Below are 26,667 nucleotides of genomic sequence, written 5' to 3'. Positions count from 1 at the left end.
AATTTTTTATACCTTGAGACTTCTTAGAAACATAGCTCGTCTTATAGCAGAACAGACTACAAACTGCAGCAGTGCAGATTGTATTGGAGGTAACAGGATGACTGTCAAACCCCTTTGGAAATTGTCTGAACCTGGACAGAAGTGTTTTAACACTTCTACCAAAATAGTCAGACTGTCAAAAATAATATGTGACTTGACCAGAGAAATAAAAAATAGGCATACATATACTTGGAAAAAAAATAAGACTTCCACAAAACTGAGTAAGCCACACATAACAAAATTTAGAAGATGCTAATACAAACACACTCACTCTTTTTTCTCTACTCACAGAATAATTCATTCATAAAGTTATCTTTGTAATAAAAGTATTCCGCTAACATGTCTATCACTAAAGATTTAATTCAGTGTTTACCCACTGTGTTCCAGGAAATAAGTGCTCTATCTGATGTTTATAGGATTCTCATAAAAGTATAGTAATTTCACTTAACAACAAAGAACACGTTCTGAAAAATGCATCCTTAGGTGATTTCCTCATTGTGCAAACATCAGAGTGCACTTACACAAAGCTAGATCGCACAGCCTGCTGTACACTTAGGCTACAGGCCTATCATTGGCTAAAGCATTGCTAAGTGGTGTGTGACTGTATTTTCTATACTAATCAATTTGGGTAGCTGTACCTCCTGGAAATTCACAATGTACATATTAAAGGCTCTGGGAATTCCTACAATAAAGAGACATGCTTAATTCAGTATTTAACAAAGACATTTTGGCCACCAAATCATGGAATACTTCTAACATCTTATTGAATTGTTCGGCAAAGATGGTAATTTAATATCAGGAAAAAATCATTTCCAAACCCCAAATGGGCTAAAAAGATATGAGGCTGAGCATTATTATTCCAGGAGTTTTGGGTCTGATATCCCGTCTTTGTAGCATTCCATCCCCCACAGGATTTTTATACTCAGGAAATCAGATGAGAATGGACCCTTCCTGGTATGTGGATATTAGAAATCACAGGTGCTGATTTTGTTGCTAATAATTGTAAAACCTAGAGAAATGGAAAACCTCTGAGCTTCTATTGCTTTCTATTCAGTATCAACAAACATTAAAAGCTAGTTATCACCCCAGCCAGTTTTCTCAGTGGTTAAAGCCCCACTTGGGCTCTAAAAATAGTCCTCCTTATGCCCATTGTATAGCAATAACTCAATTTCCCTTTAGGAATCAGAATCATCACCCCAGCCAGTACAATAACCTCTTCTCTGTCTATGCTTCATTAGCCTAAAATGGTCAGTGGACAGTCTCCACTTCCAATTCAATGGAACTTCTATTACATTCCCTAACTGATGGATTCCTTCCTCCAGTACTATAAACCCACTGCGATGAAGGTCACACGGGTGGGAAGAAAAAATTTCCCAAAATATATATTTGGTATAACAGTTGGAAAGTCCATTCTCGCCTCCAGCCCTTGGCTCCTGGACACATGTTTTCAGCACTGGGAAAGGTGGTACCTTTTATTGGCCACTGCTCAAAGGCATAGACTGCATCCTGTGGACAGCACCCGGGTGGTGCCAAAAATGAGCCTTCAGATGCCATTCAACAGCTCCAGGAAGTAGACCAGAGCATCATGAATAGTGTCATAGTGGGAGCTAAGCAATGGCCTCCGCTATAGGCCAATTGAACACACAGTGTAGACAAATCAGCCTTGGTGAGAGTATGCTCATGTTGGGACCTTACGCATAGCCTCAATTTCTGTTATCAGACCTACTTTATTTACCTCCATTGACCAATCATATGAATGGTTATAAAGAGAGGATGACTAACATCCCTAGGAGAAATAATCTTACCCATTCAATTATTGAAAGCACTTGTTTACTACTGGAATACCCTTTAATGGGTGTTTATATGGAACACATATCCTCCAGCCCATGCCCATGCTGAGAGTCCCACCCACATACCTCTTCCCTAGACTTTGTCACCAATCTTCCTAATTTGTTCTTTTCAAAACCTTAACGGTTGCCCTATCCAGTTATGGAAATCCATACTTCAGGCTACTTCTCCTTTTACATTAAGTGAACAAGCAGATGACTGTCCAAAGTTCTGCCCACTGTTTTTCAGTGCCACCCGAAGTGAGGATGTAATTCAGCAGCGACCCACTGCTGTTTGATGACCACGTGCTACCCATTTGTAAACCATGTCCCTTCTTTTTCCTCTCCCTTCATCCTGATCACAGAGAATTCCCCATGAGACTACAGTTTTAGTCTGAGGAAAAGGCAGGAAAGCAGTAAGAGTAGCTTGCATGGGAGTATATGCTGTTTATTTGTGCCTTCTGACTTTTCTTGGACATGTCTCATGTATACCATTTTCATTTTACACTGAAATAATATGCATATGTCTAAATTTACAGTGCAGTGGATTACCTAACACCCAGTTCATAAGGAGCAGCTAGGGTCACATATTCACTTACAGTCAAAGGTCTGGTGTTCAGTCTTTGCCAGGCCCAGTAGCAAGCTAAAAGGTGTTTTTCAAATGGAGAATAGTTGTCAGAAGAGGCTAAGTTCTCCAAAACACCTACAGGTCTGCACTGTGAGCTTGCCAGAAGCTCTGCACAACCTCTCTGTCAGAAACAAATGTTTAACACCGTTGGGTCTAATAGCTCATAAGCATGAGCAGCATAAACCTGCTGAAAAGCTTTTGTTGTTTTTCTCGCTCTAAGCTCTACTCAGCACTGGTAGCCTTACAGATTTTTCAACAAATGGTAAGACCAGCATTCCCATATGTGGTATATGTAGCCTCCCAGATCCTGAGAGGCTTGAAAAATATTGTGCCTCCTTCTCTGTAGTGGGCCATGCAAGGTGCAGAAACTTACATCTCAATTTAGGAGGCCTATTTCCAATATAACAAAAATGACTGGATACCTAGAAACCTCGCCCATGTGACAGATCCTTGGAATTGGCAGGGTTTTTCACTCACCCCGTGGCACACGTGTGTCTGATGAAGGCATGTAGGTGCTTGATAGTTCCTGCTCACTGGGTCTAATTAGCATAATTTCATCAAAATAATGCACTAGCATAATGTGCTGTAGGGTACCAAGATGACCAAGTTCCCTCCAAAGCACATTATAAGAGAAGTAAGGTGACATAGACAGTCCTTAGGCAAGTCAGTATTCTGCTCTCCAGCTACTTGAAAGCAAACTATGTCTTATTAACTTAGCTGATAGAGATGGCAAAGAGCACTTATTAGCTCAATAGCTCTACACCAGGCCAGGGACTATGTTTATAAGCTGCTCCGGTGAAGATACCGCATCTAGAGCTGCAACTGTAACTGCATTACCATCTTACTATGTCTGTGATAATCTACAGCTACTGACAAGTGGTAAAATAAAATAAAATCTTAATGAATTTCATTTCCTCCACTGCTAAATGAACTCATTAGCAAAAGACTGAAAAGGTCATTTCCTCAAATAGAAATTATACCTGGCCTCTCTTTTCTGAATGCTGGGCTCTCTTGCCCAGGGAGGTATTAATACCTTGTGGAGTTCAGGAATAGGAAGAAAGTAAATTGTCTAATTAGTGGTTGGTGGGGGATCTTGGGCTTTGAGGTTAAAGGGAGGTATGGTCTCACTCCAGGAAAGTTTGGTTCCTTGAGTTTAAAAGGGTGGGTATGTGGCAATTTCCATAAGAAGCAGAGCTCTGTATCCTATCCAGGGCAGCACCCTTGGAAATTGCCAGACCCGGATCTCTGAATAGAGCAGCAGGATGAAGCACCCTCACCTCATGCAGTGAAGGTACTGATGGCCAAGTGTGGCAAAGAGAGGCGAGTGGAGTTACTACTTGAGAATGTTCATAAGAGCTTGGACAAGTATTTCAGTGGTGACTAGAATGGACCCAAACCAGAGGCTGATTATTTATCACGCAATCCCAAGAGAGAAGAAAGAAAAGTCCATGAAAAATTATTGGATTTGGATGTCCCATTATACAGGCAGCCTGCTGCTGAGACAAATTACATTTATTCAGTAAGATTCTTAAAGGTTTCTTTGTTCTGATGTATATTAATAAGACACGCTGAAGCCCTGGTATAAAAGCATACAGAATGCTGAATCCTAGCCATATTCCAACATGAGTGCAAACCTATGGAGGCTAATGCAGAAGGCAACTTAATCAAAGGGACCACCCTTCATTTCCTTCTCTGTAAGTCTGTCATTCTTGCTTTCACACTGCTTCCTTTCAACTCTTTTCATGATAGTCTTAACAGTCAGACCAATATACCTCCTTGTTTAAAAGGCCCTACTGTTGGAAGACTGTATTTAAAGAAGTTGCTGCCTGGCTCCTCATCTCCTACTGATAGAAAGTCAATAAAATCTTATTTTAACAAGAACTAAAACTAAAAATTTTTGTGTAATGTTTTCACAAGGAATATTTTTTTAAATCATGCTTGCTATAAAAATAGTGCTGCTCACTCCATCAGTTCTTAATTAAATGCAGACTTCTCAGCACACTTAGAAAAGTAGAGTAATTTGCCCAAAGTCTGTGGCTTTCTACGTTATTCTAGCCCTTGGCACAAGGAAATCACTCTCTGCTTGCCTCTTCCCAGTTGCATAATGACTAAAAACTATCAAGAAAAATTCCTACAGCCTGAAGTTGGAAGCTATGTTTTATTGGATTTTTCAACAATCTTAAAAACACCCAAGCATTGCATCTTTTTGACAAAGTCAATGGTTCCATTAGCAAAATAAAATGACACCTTATTTAACTGAATAAATGTTACACTTGAAATCTATCTGCCTGTCCACACTCTCTTCTTAGGGGTTGAAATAATACAAATCCACAGAGAATTTTTCTTGTTCCAGACAAATGAATACTTAACAAAAGCATATTTAAAATGTAGGATTTGCGAGGCCAGGAATGGCTCAGTGGTTGAGCATCGACCTAGGATCCAGAAGATCGCAGTTCCAGGTCAGGGCACATGCCTGGGTTGCGGGCTCAACCTCCAGCTGGGGGTGTGCGGGAGGCAGCCGATCAGTGACTCTCTCATCATTGATGTTTCTCTCTCTCCCTCTCCCTTCCTCTCTCTGAGATCAATAAAGATATATTGGGGGCAGGAGTAGGATTTTCCAAAAAATAATTCTATAAAGAATGTTTTATTTAAATCTTACAGCAAGATACTCATGGGAGTCCAAGAACATTTAAGTCATGGCCACAAACTATTCAAGATCCATGGCCTTCCATAAAAAAATGAAAACCTGGCATCAACATCATTACATGGTACATGCTGGGATATTCAGAGGTTTAAAAGGAGAAAGGGGGATTGGAAATGCCAAAATAGCCTCTGTAAACACAGTCTGTATAATTTACTCCCATTTGTTTCGACTTTTCCACTTGCTGCCTAATAATTGATGTAACAGGGTCTGGACACAAGACTCACCAAAATGACAGGTGAAGGTTTTTCCATCAATATGAGCTCATACGTCACCCAGCCGGAGCTCACCACTTTCTAGGTCTATGATCTTAAAAATATTTATTTTAAACTATTAGAATATTGTGCTCTGGTGACTTCTGTTGATCATAAATGTTTGGGACACCTGGAAATAGTGTTATCTAGAGTATTTTCCAGAAAAGCTGAAGGTCCAGTCCTGGACACTTCTAAGACATGTTTGTTTCTTAATATATTTGTAGCTTTTGCGAGGACTCAATAGTCCAGGCTGGTCCTCTGGGACACCAAAGCATTAAAGCTCCCCCATAAGCAGGTCTATAGATGGTTATTTCTTCCAGAATCCATAGTCAGTGTTTAAAAGTTTTCTTTTTTTCCTTCAGCCCAAATTTGAAGGACTTTATATTGTAAATGGAAAAGTACCACTAAAAACAGCACAATAGAAAACATTGGCAGAGGAGCTTTTGAATTTACTACTAATAAGGGGACTGGCCAGAGGTAAAACATGATCTGGTAGGGCATTTCTATAAGTGCTTTAATTAAATATTGTCCTAAATGAAACTTAAATTAGCGAAACATGTTAGAATCTGCACCAGACGCATCACCCCTAGCTTTTCAACCAAGAAATGAGATCCTTAAAATTTATTTGGTGCTAACAACATAAAATGTACCTGCAGTAGATGGATTCAGGATACTTCCTGCTTTTGTATTGATCTTTTCCATAGTGCTCTTGTTAACAAGTACAGTGTGTTCCAGGTTTTTGGACAGTTTCTTTGCAAAGGAATGAGACATTAGTGATTATGATGGTTGTTGGTTAGTTTTTTTTAGAAGAAGGTTCTGTTTTTTCCCCATGACCAGCAATGTTGATTCGAGTTTGATGTAAGACCCACAATAACCCCATGTTAGCAAATACAGGGTGTCCCCAAAAAATGTATACATACTTTGACTGATTATAAAGTCATTGTTTATTAACATACAGTTCATTTGCAAAATTGTAAAGAATCCACAGAAATGAATAATTTTTTGGTCAAAGCCTGTTTTCAAACTGGTGACCATCCTGGCCTAGGTGCCGCTGATATTGTGAAGCAATGGAATCGCAAACATCAAGAATCATTTCGTTTGGTATTTGTGCGCCCTCAGTTCATCAAATGTTGCGGTTTTGTACCGTAAACTTTATCTTCTATGTATCCCCATAAAAAAAGTCTATTGGCACTTTAGGGTAAATTTTCTGTGTTCAAAGCTTAGTCTCGCTTCACCCATTATTTCAAATCAGTTAAACCTGAAAAGGAAGGAAAATTAAGTGAGTTATCAGCTGTTAAGCATGTATACATTTTGGGGGGGACACTGTATTTTATGTTTTAAATGAAAGCACACAGGTTTTATTTCTTGTTTATGTAATCCTCTGAAATTAAAAAAAAAAAGGCAGTCAATGATAACTTTCTACAACCCCTTATCCCTCTGAGAAGGACTGTGACGGCCAGCAGTAACTGCACTAAGGAAGGATAACTTGCTCACTCTCGCTCTCCATCTCTAGCCACATCACTCTCATTAAGTTTGATTCCTTTTGTTAAATAATAAATGTAATCAAACTCAACAGTGTGTCTGTATGGTGTTGGAAGAAAGGAAGATGACTCTTCCTACCAGTATGTAGCCAACCTGAAAAGTGTCCATTTGTTGGCTGATTGGTCAGATCATTTGTTTTGCTAGAAAAGACTTTCTAAAAGGAAAATAAAATATTTTTCCAAACAAATAGTATTATGGATTGGGCAATCCTGGTCTGTAAATGCAAGCTGCTTGAATTGGAACAGCATTCCTTTGAGAGAGGGCTCTGTTACTCTCTCAGAATCAAGTCTGAGTGGTTCTGAGAACACATATGATCAATCCTAGTTCAATATTGGCAAAGCAAGACTAAATTAAATCAAAAGATGTCTACTTGCTATGTGCTTCCCATCTAATATAATCAATTTAACCAAGTCAATTGCAGAAGAAAGTACAAGTGAAGCCAAAAATCAGTACTTGTGCAATTTCATAGAACAAGTAGTATGATATGCTCTAGGAAAACATGTCAGATTAAAGGCTTATCTTATTTCTCTTCCCAAACTCACTAACATAACCACAGAAGACTATCATAGCTTATAAATTCAGAGAGGGAAAATAGAAAAGGAAACAACAGTGGACCACAGATGTCAGCATGTGGGAAGAAGGAAGTGAAAGGAATGGTAGGAACTGAGGTGGCTGATGGAGGAAGTGGCGAGCCCAGGGCACAGAGGAAGGTATGTGATGCTCTTGCAGAAGATCAGAAAGGCCCCGGGATTAAAGGATTAGGTAGTTTTTGTTGGTGACATTGAGGTGCCAGCCTGATACCTAGAGACCAGTGGAAAGCCTATATTGAAAAGACCAGGTAATTTCCTCCACTTTGTCCATCAGGGCAACTATTCCTTCTTATCCCCACCGCCTACACTGCCACCCTGTAGAGTGAAGGTATGTCTCCTGGAGGCATTCAATCAGAAAGGCTCCAGATTTGGGAACACTGGCTGGAATGAGTATGGAGAAATTTGGGGCTAAAAATAAGATTAAGTGAAGTCTGCCCTGTGAACTGTAGGGCTTGATTACCTTCTCCCCTTCCCTGGCCCTGATTTCAAATGCTGGGGGTCAGAAATATATTCACCATGCAGGAGACCATCTTTAGAGAAATTAACTGGCCATAAGGAGAAGAGCTAGAGCCATAGACACTGAGGAGTGTCCTAATGAGGAAAAGACAGCTCAACCCTGAGAAAATGTACAACAATAACATCCATTAGAAAACAAACCCCACCCAAAGAGAGAATATGCAATCAGAGAGGCGGTAGAGGTGCTGGTTGAGAGCTCTGGAGACAACTATCTAGATTCAAATCCAGCCTTCATTTATCCCTCTATTTGGCTTTGGGCTATTACTTAACTTCCTGTGCCTTTGTATCTTTATATGTGAAATGGGATATAATGGTTTCTTCCTCATAGTTATTTTTGTTGAGATCTGTATTAGTTTGCTAGGGCTGCCATAATAAACTACCACACACTGGATGCCTTAAACAACAGGAGTGTATTGTCTCATAGTTCTGGAGGCTAGAAGTTCACAGTAAAGGTGTCAGCGGCTTTGATTTCCTCTGATGCCTTTCTCCTTCGCTTGTTGATGGCCACCTTCTCTCTGTGTCCTTGCATGGTCTTAATTCTGTGTGTACCTGTGTCCTAATCTCTTCTTATAAGGACACTAGTCATATTGGATTAGGGCCCACCATATGCCCTCATTTTAACTTAATTATCTTTTTAAAAACCATATCTCCAAATATAGTCACATTCTAAGATATTAGTAGTTAAAATTTCAACATATGAATTTTAAGGGTACAAAATTCAGCCCATGACAAGATTAAATGTGTTATGCAGAGGGCTTAGGACAATGTCTGATACATAGTAAATGCTACCTAATATACTTTTGATGTCTCACTCTTAAATAAAAACTGATGGCCAAAAATCACCAAGGAGTCTGAGTGAGGCCTCCAGCTTGAAAGATTAAGACAAAAAAATATTTTTTTTTAAAAAAGAAAAAATTTGAATTAAACCATGACAATGCAGGGAGCAGGAGAAAAGATCAAAGAAATTATAATTAACATCATTATAAGAATATGTGAAGGTCTTGGGATTAATGAGAAAAGACTTGACTAAAGTAATGGACAGTACAGGAGAAAAGGTAAGAAAATTAGAAGATCGAATCAAGAGATGAAGATATTTGTTCAGGAAGTTTTAGAAAATGTACTCTTGAGGTCAACATTTGTAAGAGGAATGAAGAAAGCAAGGTTGGCAGGTGAAGTTTAACGGCAATAAATGCAGAGTTGGGGGAGATGCACAGTAGCACAGTATTCTATAACAGTTCCACCAAACAGCTATAACAAATGTAAATAATGTCAAGAGCAAGATAATCAGGAAATAATGAATTTTGAGCTTTTATTACCTTTGTTTTTAATATAGTTTAATTGTAAGTTTACCTAATTTAATTTTTAATAAGAGCTGTGCTTAATAACCAGTTGACCAAATTCCTGGAAATTTAATAATCAGCTCTCATGAACCAGTAGGAGTCAGCTTCAGCACACCACTGTCCATAGCATCCTGAATTTATATTATAACAGCAGATGGATTTCAATGGTTTTTTTAATTGTCTGTCTTCCCTGATAGACTTTATACCTGAAGAAGACAAAGACTCTTTCTGCCTTTGCTAGTGAGCTATCACTGTGCCTGCCACATCCTGCTCCAGAAATATGTGTTGTATAAACAAATGAAATGGAAAAATGAATGTCATAGGTATCAGGGCTGGGTCACTTTCAGCCCTTTGATGGAAGGCAAGCCAAAGTCACGCTGTAAGAAGAGCACATGGGACATGAAATATTGTTGCAACCATCTCTGGAAATTACAATCTGTAACACAGAAGGACAACTCTGGTATGCTACACACAGACGTGACATCAATGCCATTCATAACCTGTTTCAGGAATGATCACATTCATTGATTCTTTACCATGTTCCCAGCACTTGCTAAGTGCTTTTCAAGCCTTATATTATTTAATCTTCACAACATTTCCTTGAGATTAGAGACTACTAATTTCTCCATCTTCCAGAAGAGAAAACTAAATTTCAGAGAAATTGAAGTAATTTGTAGTATAGTCTCTGTCAACTCTAATAGCATCATTGAAATATAATGAACCATTAATAAACCAAACACAATAAAAAATATCCATTGATAAATATGAAGGTTTCTTACATAATTTTAAAAAATTACATAATTAGAAAAATAGAAATAAAAAATGTTCATTTTTATTGTTTTGTTTAATAAATTCTGCCCAGAAATTATGCAATGTGTTAATAACTCATCCTTCCAAAGCCCTCACTTTTACATCTAAAGGGAAATGTAATGATAATTAGTATTTAAAATAACAAAAATTACTTTTCAAAAGCTTCCATTAGCTACAATTCCCCATTCCCTGAGCACTGGAATTAGCCATGTTTTCCCCTTATCTTTATTTGGAGTAGACATTCTCATAGGCATTGTTTATTCCTGTGATCACACAACATAAAAGTAAGTGGAAAATATGGAGAAACTAGACCTTTCATTCTAATTGATAAATGTTTTAGGAAGATAATGAATCATATTTCTTTATTCTGTTGAACTTTTTCTTTAGGGAGTTCTGTTAAAGAACCATGCCAATGAAAAGGGAATTTAATATTTCTAGCCCAGTCTACTCTTATCCTTAAGATAACATATACAGGAAGAACTATTCATAGGAAAACATTTTCTTCAGAAAGAACCCTCTCCTCTTATCCAAACTGCCTGAAGTATAAAAGTCATCATGTGGATTTTAACATGTTATCCAACTTTACCAATTCTTATAAAATTTTCAGTGCAAGCAGTGAATCATTACAGTACATGATACCTAGAGTTTCTGAAATAAAAGTTAACTTGAATGGATCCCCCAGTCCTGTGGAGTGGGAATGATTTTAAGACTTGGGATTTCAAGAAAAATCAGGATGAATCCTTGTTCATGTATCACTTTCTGTGTTTGGAAAATGAGAGCAATATCAGGGGTAATATTTATGTGAGAGCACAATAAGCAGTAATATTTATATGGGTACCAAGTTATGGGATGACCCATAGGAGATATATCATCTTATTAGCAGAGTTCTCCCTAATCTTCATCCAAGCAAAATTCATTGGATCCTCATATGTTTATACTGTATCACTATTTTATCCCTTAACACATTGCACAGTGATCAGTTCAAATCTTCACTGTGCCACTTACCCATTGCGCAACCGTGGGAATATTACTGAGCATTCCTGTGTCTCCATTTTCTCATTTGTACAATGAGAATAACATATTTCTCTCATAAAGTTGTCAGGAAGATTTAAGCATTCAATAAAAATTTACCACTGGTTATATATGTGCTTCTCTCCCCTACCATGATGAGTTAGGAAAAAAGGAATTCAAAAGAAGCATATAATATCATCAAGCAGTTAGCTTGGATACCTATAACACAGTCATTTCTTATAGAGAGGTAGGTCCAAAAATTCCACTCGTAGGGACATTTATCTGGGTCTTAATGACACATGCTAAGAAATGCATAAAGGACAGTATCATCACAATCAAGGGTTTTGTTCCTGAACCACCCTTCACCCTGTCTATGTTTATTTCCTTTGGCCCCTCAGGCCACCTTATTTTATTCTCTTAACCCTCCGACTGGGCTTTTTATCTTGCTTCACCTTGTGAACTATTTCTTGGTGCATGAATATTGCAATTCTTTCCCAAAATGTTCACTAGCTTGTTGCTTCCTGGAATGATGCCTCAATAATTTACTCTCATTTGGCATTGACTCAGGACTCCTTCCTTTCAGTGCCTCCCACAAGCTGCTGTACGCCTTCTTCCTCTGGCTGTGTGTGACTCCCCTGACTGGCCTGACTCCCTTCTCTCCTTGCCTAAACAGGACATTGTCAACATGTAGACAAACTGACATCAACCGGGATGGAGAGGAAAAATGCAAAATTAATAAAGTAATCTCAGAGGATTGTGAGATTAGGGATAATTCCCCCATCAAATATTCTTTAATTTTTAAAAAGCAGGAAGAGGAGCATAAACAGGGATAGACCTTACAGTATCCAAATATTTCAAGACAAGTCTAAGAATGTTGAGAATTCCAAACTGGAGTGAGAGTTTAAAAAGCAGAAGTCTCATATCTGCCATTGTGTACAGTGAAAAGAGCAGGGACTTTAGGACATGCCAGACATAGGTCAGATTCATATTCTGTCACTAAATTGCATGAGACTGAAACCTTGACAGAGGCCTTGACCTATAACCTCTCCTCTATATAACATGTTTAAATGCCTACTTTTCAGGAATATTTTAAGATGAAAGACAATATAGACCAGTTTGCTCATGAAGACTGCTCAAGTGAGTAAGTTCTCAGTCTTCCCCTGAATTGAAAAAGAAGACCCCCAAAGAATTGAAGGAGCTGTAAGGATCAGAGAGATTGAGGAAGGAGAGATGGGGGAGACATTTTTTGGCTTAACAATGTAAGGCAACAGTTATGCACTTGGATACCTTTTCTTAAAAAAAAAATCCTGTGACAGATATATTAGCAGCTGGCAAGATATTTCCTTTCCTCTCTGAATTAATATCTCTATGAGTTCTTATTATAATTCAAGTAAGTAAACTCAAGAGAAAATACATGAGTTTGAAGAGGGAAAAAGCCAAGCATCCCAGCCAACTTTCACCCATCCAATGGTTCTGAAGGAAGTTTGGGAGAAAGAGAATAAATCATGACGTTTGTCCCTTTTATGCACAAAAATTAATGTACTCTTACCATAGGACTTATCTATATTATAGGAGAAACTGTAATTTTAAAACTTTCACCTGAGCTATGTATTACTAAAAAGTGAAGTTCAAAGGTAGATAACATTTTGTTTTGAATATACACAGAGATATTTAATGGCAAATGCAGTTGCTCTGCTTTAGAAATGAAACTGAAATTTGGGGATTGGAGGCTGGCAATGAAACAGAAGAGAAAGAACTCGGGAGATGTTATGGACTAAATTATGTTTTCTTTAAATTCATACATTGAAACCTTAAATCCAGTACCTCAGAATTTGACTGCATTTCAAGATAGGGTCTTTAAAGAGGTACTGGAGTTGAAATAAAATTGTCAGGATATCCATATAAAAAGAGGAGATAAAGACAGAGGACAAGCACCAGGGATTCAATGTATACACAGGAAAGGCCATGTGAGGACATAGGGGGAAGATGGCCATCTGTAAGCCAAACAGAGAGGTCTGAAAAGAAATCAAACCTGCCAATACCTTGAATATGGACTTCCAGCCTCTGGAACTGGGAGACAATACATTTCTGTTGTTTAAGCCCAGTCTGTTATGGCAGCCCTAGCAAACTAATATAACAGATTACATGGAAAAGGCAGGAGAGGGAAGGTGAGGCAGTGACCAGAAGTGAAGGCAGCAAGCCTAAGGAGAGACAGCTAGCAGGAAATGGTGGATGGATGGCCAGTGGAGGTCATGGTAGGACCATGATGGCTATTATTAAATTTTAACTTTTGGCTTATAGTCAGTAATACTGTAACTCCACTTTTACAATTTAGGAACTTCAATACAGTCTGCTAAATACAAATGCCTTGTGTTATTGATATATTGGTCAATGAAGGAATCAGGGGAGTTAGTGTTCAGAGTGGAGCAAAGTAATTTAGAAAAAGGACTGCAGTTGAAAGAATCAGAAGGGAGGTAAAAACTAAAAATTCAGCAGATATGGATATCAGAGCAAGAGGAGAGTATGAAAGAACTAGAGATATGTAAGTAGCTGCCACTGGGATTGCTGGTGTAACTGGACAGGACTGAACAAATGCCCTGAAAAAGGGTTGGTTACTGCCCTTAAGGGCCCAGGAGGATTTTGGAGTGCCTGGAAAGTGAATCTTAACTAGATACAAAGATAGAAAAATGTTTACTAGATAATTGTCATTTGGTGTATTACTTTACACTGAATCTCACATTAATACAAGACAGTTACATAGAACCACTGAGACTGAGCTCAGATTCCTTTTGAAAGTTCCAATGAAATAAATCATCAATATTGTGCTAAGTTAACATTAGCAGAAAACACAAGCTTAGGTGATGTGTGTTGCATCTGTACTCCTAAATTTAATAGCAAGTAACCCTGATCAGACTAGTGTCTCAATACACATCTTTGTCTTGATAGATTGCCATATAATCAATAATAAATACCCTAGTACTAATGTGAAAGATATTGGAAGGAATGAAAGTGAACTGAAAAGATTCTTTTTTGGGTAGTCTAAATACTTCAGTACCTCTAAAACACACTTAGCTGTCTCATCTAATATGCAAAACAATTACTATGGAACAGGGCTACTTATTTTAACACTTTATTTTTCTGACCAGCTAAAGAATGACATGTAACAGATATAGAAGTTATCATCTAGTGACCAGTTTTTGAAGAATGAATTTTTAAAATATTATTAAATTTTGCCTCTAGTAATTACTATTCCAAACAATTGACTTTGGGAGGAAGCTCAAATACTAAACTTTTTATAATTGTAGACTTTGTCAGTTTCAGTTAGGTTTTCCAATGTAATTCCCAACTTCTAAGATCAGGATTTGGATTATGCAATTTTTGTCATTTCAGCTAAATGTACACATAAGCTGTGGTGAGAGTTTCATCTTCCTAAGGCTATGCTTATGGGCAAGGGAAAAACAAAGTTCTTCAATGAATAAACTGTCATTATCACTTGGTCACAGCAGACCTCTCTAGACTTCTGTTTTACTACTTAAACAGGAAGTTAAAGAGACAAGAGCTTTTTTCCCAAAACCTAACTTCACATATTTGAAAAAAGCTGCATGAACTAGAACCAAAAATAACTGCTCAATACCTTCTTCTTTAGCTTCAAGTTACTTTCCAAACAGGAAACAAACTATGTTTCTTGTATTTTACAAAGAAGCTTACTTCCCACAATTTTCTAAAAAGGCAAGAGTAAGTTTTCATAACAACCAAATTTGAATGTAAATATTTTTTATTTTTTTAAAAAATATATCTTTATTGATTTCAGACAGAGGAAGGGAAAGAGAGAGGGAGATAGAAATATCACACCCCTACTGGGGATCGAGCCTGCAACCTGAGCATGTTTCCTGACCAGGGATCAAACCTCGATCTCCTGGATCCTAGGTTGATGTTCAGCCACTGAGCCACAACGGCCGGGCTGAATGTAAATATTCTGATAACATGATAAACATAGTTCCTCATTTTAATACACTTATTACATGATGTTATATTATGTTTGTTAGTTAGATAATCTCACTATTAGAATTCAAACTCCTTTAAAGCAGGGGTGTTGTTTGGCTCATTGCAGTTTTGTTAACTGAATAAATGAATTCTTAATAGTTGCCAGTACACGCTTACGTATCATATTTCTTTTGTTGTAAATTACTTATACCATAGTATTAAGATACAAAATATTTTTTCCACTTCATAATTTTATTTCTTTTAGTGCTGATTTTTATTTTATTTTAAAAAATGATACAGTAAAATTGATCTCTTTTTAAAGTGTATAGTTCTATGCTTTTTAACACATGTATAGGTTCATATAGCCACTGTCAACATGATCAGGATACAGAACAGTTTCATCACTTCCAGGACATTTTTTTCTGTAGTCACACTCTTACCCTTTCCCCTCCCCCTCCCCCCCAAGCCTTGGCTTTCACTGGTCTTGTCTCCATGACTATAGTGTTGCCTTTTCAAAGATGTCTTTTAAGTGGACTTATATAGGATATAACCTTTTTTAGAATTGAATTTATTGGGGTGACATTGTTTCACAAAACCGTACAGGTTTCAAGTGTACAACTCAACAAAACATCATCTGCACACAGCATTGTGCACTCTTCACCCCAAGCAAAGACCCTGAAGAGTCTCAGTAATCTTGGGAAAGAAGAACAAAGTTGGAGGTGTCACTCTACCAGATATCAAACTATACAAGGCCACTGTAATCAAAACAGCTAGGTACTGGCATTAAGAACAGGCATATAGATCAATGCAGCACAACAGAGAGCCCAGAACACCCCCCACATCTTTATGGTTAATTAATATTTGACAAAGCAAGAGCATACAATGGAGTAAAGACAGTCTCTTCAATAAATGGTGCAGGGAAAATGGGACATGTACATGCAAAATAATGAAAGTAGACTACCAACTTACGCCCTAACAAGAATAAACTTAAAATGGATTAAAGACTTAAATGTAAGTCACAAAACCATAAAAATCTTAGAAGAAAACACGGGCAGTAAAATCTCAGATATCTCTCATAGCAATATTTTTGCTGATATATCTCCTCAGGCAAAGAAAACAAAGGAAAAAATAAACAAATGGGACTTCATCAAACTAAAATCTTTTGCATAGCAAAAGAAACCATCAACAAAATGGAAACAGAACCCACTGAATGGGAGAACATGTTTGCCAATGATAATCTGATAAGGGGCTAATTTCCAAAATATATAAAGAACTTATACAACCCAACACCAGGAAAACAAACAACCCAATTTGAAAATGGGCAAAGGACCTGAATAGACACTTCTCTGAAGGGGACATACGGATGGCCAAGAGACATATGAAAAAATACTCAATGTCACTAATCATCAGAGAGATGCAAATTAAAACCACAATGAGGTATCACTTCACACCTGTCAGAATGGCTCCATCAACAAGTCAACAAACGACATGTGCTGGCGAGGGTGTGGAGGAAAGGGGACCCTTGTGCACTGCAGGTGGGAATGCAGACTGGGGCAGCCACTATGGAAAACAGTATGGAGTTTCCTCAAAAAATTAAAGATGGAACTTTGTTTTCACCCAACAATCCCACTTCTGGGAATATGTCCTAAGAAATCTGAAACACCAATCTGAAAGAATATATGCACCCTTATGTTCATTCCAGCACTATTTACAATAGCCAAGGTCTGGAAACAGCCCAAGTGCCCATCAGTAGGTGAGTACATAAAAAAGCTGTGGGACATTTACATAATGGAGTACTATACAGCCATAATAAAGAAGGAAATCTTACCTTTTCAGACAGCATAGATGGATCTGGAGATTATTATGCTAAGTGAAATATGCCAGTCAGAGAAAGATAAATACAATATGACCTCAATTATATGTGGAATCTAATGAACAAAATAAACTGATGAACAAAATAGAAACAAAGGCATGAATACATGGAACAGATTGACAACTGTCAGAGAGGAGGGGAGAGGCAGGATAAAAGAAGGTGAAGGGATTTAAGCAAAAAAGACGTATCTATATAAAACACATAGACACAGACAATAGTGTAGTGATAGCCAGAGGGAAAGGGTGGAGGGTGGAGGGTAGGTAGAAGTGGGCAAAGGGGGGTGCGGGTGGGGACTGAATGGGAAGAAATCGTGCCACTTCATTTTAAACTGTAACATAATTAATTAAAAATATATTGTGTGACTACTTTGGTTAGTACATTACTTATTGTTTTTCTAAGTTTTTATTTTTCCTGAGTTTCATATACAAAGACAAAAAAAGGAAGATATAGTAATAGATACTTGGTAAGATTTTATTTTCCTCAAGGTGATGTAATAACAAAAGGATGCATTTTTAAAAAAGAAGTGATTGTCTTGTATTGGGTTTTAAGTGTTTTTAAATGGAAATGCAATCATCATCTTTTATATGTATTATGAATAAAACCAAAGTTGAAGCAGAAATATCTTTAATTGACAATTACCTTTTATGATTCAAGCTTTCCAGTAATTAAGTAAGAAATAGTTTCTGTATTAGAAAGAATATGCTAAATCATATGGATAAATCTGTGTCGGGTCAAGCAACATATTCCAGGAAAAAAAATTTAAAAATCATTTAGCTAGTAAAATTAGATGTAGTTGTCAGGGTCTCTTCTTTTTTACTTTTTTAGTGGGGGTGGGGAGTGTCATGGCCAACAGTTTGGCTAGCTAATCAGGGACTTGGAAGGAACATTACTGAAAACTTGAGGGTAAAGAAATTTGGGGAAGAGTAATGTGGATAGACCTACCTGAATGGCCAAAAATTGTGAAGATATTTGTGTCCCAGGTGAATCACCAAATGGTGATGCTAGCAGAGGAAGATTTTAATAATCAAGTGGGTAGAATGACCTGTACTGTAGATACCAATCAGCCTACCTCTCCAGCCCCCACCCTCCTTCATCACCCCGTGGGCTCATGAACAAAGTGACCATGGTGGCAGGGATGGAGGTTCGCATGGGCTTAGCGACATGGACTTTCACTCACTCAGGCAGACCTGGCTAAAGCCGTCGCTGAGTGCCTGATCTGCCAGCAGCAGGGACCAACACAGCAGGGTGCCTCCCTGTGGTACCATTTCCAGGGTAATCAGCTAGCTACCTGGTGGCAGCTTTATTACACTGAAACACTTCCATTATGGAAGGGGCAATGTTTTGTCCTTATTGGAATAGACATTTATTCTGGGTATGAATTTGCCTTCCCTAAGGTTCTGTTTTGCTATGGAACATTCACTGAGTTCCAGCCAAACTGGCCTACATTCAGTTCCTCAGTACACTCCCAGGTTCTTTCTTTTCTTGGTGACTTTGCACATGCTCTTCTGTTTCTCTGGAACATTCTTTCCCCCTGTTTCTATAGCCAGTTTCTGCTCATTTTTTAGATCTCAGCTTATATATCACCACCCCAAAGACGCCTTCCTTGACCACACTATCAAAATAATTTATTTGTAATTATTAAATCTACTTATTTAGATTCATTTTTGTATTCTTTTTTTCCTCCCAGTCTCATCCTACTGAGACGTAGAACAGATGTTAATTACCATGACAAGGAGCATATTTAAAGTCCTATGGTAATTGAATGGAGAGAGACAGTACTTCTTTTGGGATGACCCAGAAAAGTTTTGCAGGAGAGATGCTCCCCTGTCCACTGCAGTGGAAGAGATGGCATTCCTTCTTGTGTACATAGCTCATTCAACTGCTGTAAACATTCAGGGAAAAGGGAATAGTTGTCCCATTTGAGTCCCACTTCCTCCCCTCTACTAGCTTTGTGCTATTGATGCCAATTTGTCAAAATTTACTGCTTTCAACTATGTTCATTTTTCCTCCTTCTGCTCATAAACTAGTGGTTAAAAAGAAGTTGTGGTTAATTGCATTTACCTTAGTTGCTCTGATCCTTTCCTCCTTCTAAGTGGTTTCAAAATGAAACAGAGTCTCACAAAAGGAAGGAGTCCAAGAGCAGTGATGTGGCAGCAATTCCACAGACTACAAAGATAAAACCAGGAGAAAGGCAGTGAGCTGGGCTTTGGAGGCCCCCCACCCTGCTCCAGGCCTAGGCATATAATGACCATTCACTTTCATTGCTCTTACTCTCAACCATGTGATCTTATTTCCAGCTCTGAAAAAATTACCCTATAGTCATCTTTAATAAATGCCCTGTGCCCCACTGCACACTTGAGAAGATGGGGGCATTAAACCAGTCAAAGGCAGACATAGGCGTTTCCAAATACTAAGGAAAAGGGATTGGTGACAAAACAAGGCTTGTGTTTGGCGTAAAGTGCCACAGGTAGGGCACTGGATTCACTATGAAGAAGTACTGCTCAACACTTATGAGCTCATATCACACTGAGGTATTGCCTATCTTTTCCTAGAAGAATCATGTGGTCAGCCTCACATTGGCATGAAAACTTGTTCCAGGCAGATGAGTCAGGAGAGATGGAAAACCAACTTATTTGAGTCAACAAGTGTTAACTTTGCTCTGGAGGGGATAAGTAAGATCTTAAATTCTCTGAAAGTATGGTTATTTACACTTTCCTATACCTAAATGCATTTATAAATTAGGCTATTTAGCTGTTTTCAATTATGTTTTTTATTCCCAGAGTTCTCATATGTGATATCCCACATGAGATAGGGATAGGGTCACATATAGGCCCTATCAATCATCAAAGTCCTTATAGCAGGACAGGTCAGAGCCTATTACAAAATTGGGGTCCCAACAATGACAGTGACAGAGAGGGAGGGAGGAAAGGATGAAGGAAGGGAGGGAGAGAGGCAAGGAGGGAGGAAGGGAGGGAAATTTCTATTAATTATTTTCTACCTAAACTATTTTTCAAAGTTTCATTTATACTTTTCATGGAAAAGGTGATGTTGCCCAATTAAGACATGTGCTTATTTCCCTAAACAGCTCATAATTTTCCATCTGCAAAAAAATGTCATTTGACTTCAGTAAGCTAAAAACTCTCAGGAAACAGAGTAAATACAAGCTGAATGCTAACCACAGTTTCAGACCTAATTATTTCCCAATATGTTGTCCATTTGAATGCAGTGACTTTAGTTTGCTACAGATTTCCCAATCCCAATTATTCTGCTTACTTCACTACCACAAATACAATCACATTTCCTTTCAACATATATGTGCAGAATGTGCCCAAAGAAAGGAATTTTATTTTTTAGTGTTTTTCTCTTGCTGCCTATTTGTCAAATCTCCCAGCTGTCACTATGGAGTTTTTTTTCTTCACCTTCGCCTATAAGATAGAACAAGTTATAAACCAGCATGATTTCTAACATTTAATACGCTATATAACTTTATGCACTTATCTAAAGTGTATTTCCCATACTTTGAATTTAACACAAGCTCTAAAATCATAGGTATCATTTCTGAGCAATTATAATATTTAACCTTTATTGAGTGCTTACTGAGTTCTAGACCTGGCCTAAGCTTTATATCCATGAGCACATTTAATCTTCACAATAAGATTCTGAAGGAAGTACTGGTTCTGTTACCTATTTTACAAAGGAGGCCCTGTGAGGTTAACTAACTTGCTCAAGGTGCCTCATATAGGAAGTGAGCAAAGCAGCATTTGAACTGAGGCATCCTGGCCACAAAGCCCTTGCTCTTTAGGGTAATGGTAAACTGTATAGCAATTTATAACATTGGGACATTTAAGGAAGGCCTTGTCTTGTTTCTGTTTGATGCCAGAAAGCAGTGAGCGCATCTGTAACTTACACAAATGTTAATTCAAGGTTTGACCTTACCTAACAGGTCAGCCAACAAGGCCCTTAACTCACAAGGTTTTAAGTAAATGTCTGGAGTAAGACATTTATAATAAAGAAATAAATTAAGTCATTTATTTTTTAAAATTGATTTTTCACTTACAGTTACATTCAGTATTATTCTGTATTAGTTTCAGATGTACAGCATAGCGGCTAGACAATCATGTACTTTACAGAGTGATCCTCCTGACATTTCAAGTACCCACCTGGCCCATATGTAATTATTACAATATTATTGACTGTATTCCCTATGCTGTGCTTTACATCTCTGTCACTATTCTGTAACTGTCAATTTGTGCTTCTTAATCCAGTCGCCTTTTCACCCAGCCCCCCAACCCCATCCTGTCTGTCAACCAGCAGTCTGTTCTCAGTATCTATGAATAAGGCATTTGCACCTCCACAAACCAAGGCCGCGTGACTGCCTCCTCCCCTCCATCAGGTTTGTGCTATTGCTGCCCTTACTTCAATGCTTTTTTTTCTAATGAAGGTGAAGCGCTATCATTTCTAGAATAATAATTTGTTCTCACTGCTTTTACTTTGAAATCGTTTCCTTTCCTTCACTGGCAAACAAAGGGTTCACTGAGAGGTTGTGGTGATTAATATGTACAATGTATATAAAAACATCATTTTTATATTTACTATGACTTATGATTTTGTGCAAATATCTGAAATGTGTTAACAAAGTTCAGGGTTATGAGCATTCCTGAGAAAATAGATTTTTAAATCCCCTTTTAGTCAAAGCTAATGTTCTCTTAAAGAAGATAGCTATATTATCTGATTCCATATCATCTTTATTTCCTTTTCCCTCACTCTAAACTCCTTTTCCCCTCATTTTTTAAAAATATATCTCCAGTGATTTCAGAGAGCAGGAGGGAGAGGGAGAGAGACAGAAACATCCATGATGAGAGAGTCATTGATCAGCTGCCTCCTGCACGCCCTCAACTGGGGATCGAGCCTGCAACCCGGGCATGTGCCCTGACTGGGAATCCAACCATGATCTCCTGGATCCCAGGTCGATGCTCAACCGCTAAGCCACGCCCAGCCAAGCCTTTTTTCCTCATTTTATTCTGCCTTTTTTAATTCTTTTCCCTTACATATTTATATAAGAATTATTTCTAGAAATGATGGCACTTCATCTTCATTAGAAAACAGGAAATTGTCTGTGTTCACTGAGAAAATAAAGGAGGGAATGGCCCCAAAGGCTGCCTTCCCAAGACCCCATGTCATCGCCCCTTCGGCTACTTTCAGTTAATGGACAGTCCTTACAGGAGATAGGTGGGCAGGAAGAAGGGAGAAGCCCGCTGGGCATTTCTCCTCTTGATCTGAGGCAAAGTACAGATTCATGCCAAACATTCTTAGGAATCCATATGCCCTGGAAGACCTTGAGCAGTCTGATCCTTAAAACAGTGTTAGTGCTAAAGGAACAGTTGTTCATTTGTTTACTTTAAATTCTCTGAAGACTATGTCAAAGAGAGAAAAATATGGATCCTTGATTTCCTAACATTCTCCTAAAAATTGCTATGTTCCCTGTATTGAGCAAAATCTATCCAGAAAACTAAAAACCCTTTCAAGTTCATATAACAGAATTTAACACAGGGAACTGGCAACATGAAAGATGAGAGATCTGAGAAGCCAAAGAGGCTCTATGAAGCATCAGCATCAGTTAGCCACGGCCCTCAGTAAACCAGAGTGGGGAAAGGGAATGGTTTTAGAGCCCAGAGCCCAAGGTCACCAGGCGAAAGCTGGGGTCATGAAGAAGGCACAGGCATTGTCAGAGGTGCAGCCAATGCAGAGAGAAGGGGAAATGCCCAGCCGGGCTTCTACCTTCTTCCTGCCCACCTGTCTCCTGTAAGGGCCATCCATTAACTGAAACTAGCCAAAGGGGAGATGACATGGGGTCTTGGGAAGGCAGCCTACAGGGCCATTTCCTCCAATCCAGAGATGAGCAAGGAGAATGGGAGGAATGGACCTGACAACAATCAGGCCCTGGATGGCACACTCCCATTCTCTTCCACTTTTCTGTGGCTACACATAATCATCTTTTCCCCACCACAGAGCTGTTTATTATTATATGCCATTAAGTCAGCTCCAGCTCCTGGTGACTTAATAAGTGAGTGATGTTGCAATGTCCTGTCCTAAACCGCTCTGCTCAGCTCCTGTAGACTTATGCCTATGGCTTCATTTATGGAGCCAATTTACCTCATATTTGGTCTTCCTCTTTTTTTACTGCCTTCTTTTTTCCCAGCATTATTGTCTTTTGCAAAGAACTCTGCCTTCTCATGATGTGCCTGCAGTAGGAGAGCTTCAGTTGTCATTTTTGCCTCCAGGGATGTTACAGGCTTGATTTGCTCTAGGATCTATTTGTTCATCTTTCTAGCCATCTAGGGTATCCACAGAGCCCTCCTCCAATGACATATTTCAAATGAATCAATTTTAAAATATGGAAATTTAAAACTCATGCAGTAACTGGTCTTAGGAATGCAGCCTACAGGGCCATTCCCTCCAATCCAGAGCTGAGCAAGGAGAATGGGAGGACTGGATCCAATTATGTTATATCATCAGGATAAGCTTCAAGGAACAAAATGTTTAAAACTGCAAAAGCCAAATCTACTAAATCAATGTACAAAGGACCCTGACACAAAGCTTAATCTCTGGAACATTTATTGAAATTTAGTTCCAGACTATTTCCTTATTGAGTTTTGCTTTTCTCTTTTCCTGGAATATGGTCATAAAGTCAAATTTGGCAAACTTATTCTGGTTAATCACATTCTGCAAAATTATATTACTTCTTTATATTTCCACAGAGATAACTCAATGTCTATTTCAGAATAATAGAAAGGGTAATGAGGACTCATAAAATAATGCAATATTCAAACTATAACTTTTAATTTTTCAATTTTCAAAAATATTCTTGTCTTAAACATCCATACAGATTATAATTTTTAAAACCATCCCCTCAAAAAAACACTAAAGTTTGAGAGCTAAGGAGAGATGTTTACAACAATTTGATCTGTTTTTACCAGATTTTGTACATCTTACCTTTAGTCACCCACCTCCCCCAAGTCCTGTAACAAGTACCAGCAAAAAAGGACTCAGTTTTTGAGAGTGAAGTTGGAAGCTTACTTGATTTTGTATCTGCGGCAGCTGGCAAGGTGCCTCACACTTCGCAGGCATTCATCAGTATTTGTGGAAAGAGAAGAATGAAGATCTTGAGGTATCATAGATGCAAATGAAGTAGGGCCTGATCCTTCTAAAATTCCATTTTACTATGTAATCTTTCTACTCAGGAACATACACCATACACTGCTGTTTTGGTTTTTTTTTAATTGCCCATAGTATAGCATTCCAGATAGAATACAGAACATCTAGTTAAATGTGAGTGTCAGATAACCAACGAACAATTTTGTAGCATAAGGATGTTCCAAATATTGTATGTATAAAAATATTTGCATATGTGAGACATACTTATACTAAGACATTACTCACTGTGTATCTGAAATTCAGATTTAACTAGACATCCTATATTTTCATTTGCTAAATCAGGCAACCCTATCATAGGATTCAATACAAATTTCTATTTATCATGGTTTTAAGAATGACTTCATTACCAGACATATTGGGTAGAGATGGCCAAAGAGTGAAGTTAGCCAGGCATCAGCAAAATAACTAATATCTATCATTTTAATAAATAGTTCTTTTAAATTTTAGTTTAGAAGTAAATCATCCAATAAGTAAATAGGAAAATAATCTTTGATGTTCAGAACTGTGTTTTGAGTCCAGATCCAAATGCCATTAGAAAGCCACTTATCCTCTACAACTTCATAAAATGACCCTCATTCCTTTCTCATGGTGTTGAAAAGAATACAAAGAGCTAGATTACATTATGTAAGTTCCTTTATACCCATTCCTCTCTTACTCCCATCTATAAAAAGTAATTATTGTTCACTGCTCTAGCCTGAATGTTTGTGTCCCCTCAAAATTAATATGTTGAAACCCAATCCTCAATATGATGGTATTAGGAGGTGAGGCCTTTGGAAGGTGCTTAGGTCATAAGGGTGGAAGCCTCATGAATGGGATTAATGCTGGTGCGAAAAAGACCCCAGAGAGCACCCTCACCCTTTTGCCATGGGATGAAACAGCAAGATGATCACCTATGAACAAGGAAGAAAGCTCTCATCAGACATCAAATCTGCCAGTGCCATAATCTTGAACTTCCCAGACTCTAGAACTATGAGAAATAAATTATTTATAAGCCATTCAGTCTATGGTATTCTGTTACAGAGCTTGATGGATGAAGACACTAACCATTTGGTTTATATCATTCCCATCATTTTGTATGCATTTATATACACATAGGTATATATGCATGTTTTCATTTACAAAATGGGATCATATTTTACATATTACACTGAAACTTTCATTTTCATTTAAAATCTTAGTTGTCCAAAAACACCTTTATTTCTAAATGGAGGATACACATTGTGGCAGACAAACTCTAAAATGTCCCTCCTATGATCCCCAACTCCTGGTATTCATGAGCTTGTGTAATTTCCTCCCCTTGAATGTGGGATGGCCTAACAACCTAAAAGTCAGAATAGTGCAAAAGTGATAGGATGTCACTTCTATGATTAGGTTACATATAATTTTCACTTTCATTTTGCTAGCAGACTCCTTCTATAGCCTTCTCAGTTTTAATGAAGGGAGCTGTTATGTTGGAGAGGATCTGAGGAAGCCTCCAGCCAAAAAAAATAACTAGGAGGTAAGGCTCTCAGTCAACAGTCCTCAAGGAACTGCATCCTGCCAACAACCATATAAGCTTGGAAGCAGATCCTTCCACAATCAAACCTTCAGGTGAGACTTCAGCCTTGGCCAACATCTCACTTACAGCTTTGTGAAGACCCTGACACAGAGGACCTGGCTAACCCATGCCTGGATTCCTGACCCACAGAGACTTGGATCATAAATGTGTGTAGTTTTAAGCTGCTGCATTTGTGGTAATTTTCCTACACAGTAATAGACAGCTAATTCACTCATGATACAAAATTTAAAACCTATAAAGTTTACCTGAAAATTTGTCTCCTTTCCATTCTTATTTCTAGCCAATCAGATCCCTTCCGCAGAGGCAAACACTCTTACAAACATCAAATCAGATCAGTAATCTGAAAGCATTTTAAATGTTTAACAGACAAAAAATAAATTAAATGTATTAATATCATTATTTGTACAAAAATTCTAAAATTCACAAATGATACTAAGATCTTTGAGTTAGTGGAAGGTGAGAACAACAGGGATAATTGCAGAATTATCTCACAAGGAACTACATGGAAAAGGCAAAAAAAGTGAAAGATCAGTTACAAATGAACACATAAAAAAGGGTTATTTGGACTTGGAAGAAATTCCAAGTAGAGTACATTTACAAGATTGTATCTAATGAGCTATTGCTTATGACCAGAAAGAGATCTGAGAATCACTAAACACTTATCCTCAATATCTTTGACTCAGTGGCCTATGCTGACTATAAGACGGCATTACAGGTTGAGTGAAAAAAAAACAAAAGAAAAAATTACATTACATGGTTCAAAGCCAGGTCCATGCACCT

This window comes from Miniopterus natalensis, chromosome 1 (genome assembly GCF_054644295.1).
Source record: "Miniopterus natalensis isolate mMinNat1 chromosome 1, mMinNat1.hap1, whole genome shotgun sequence".
Taxonomy (NCBI): Eukaryota; Metazoa; Chordata; class Mammalia; order Chiroptera; family Miniopteridae; genus Miniopterus; species Miniopterus natalensis.
The sequence above is the reverse complement of the archived record's forward strand: the minus strand, read 5'-3'. Positions refer to the sequence as shown.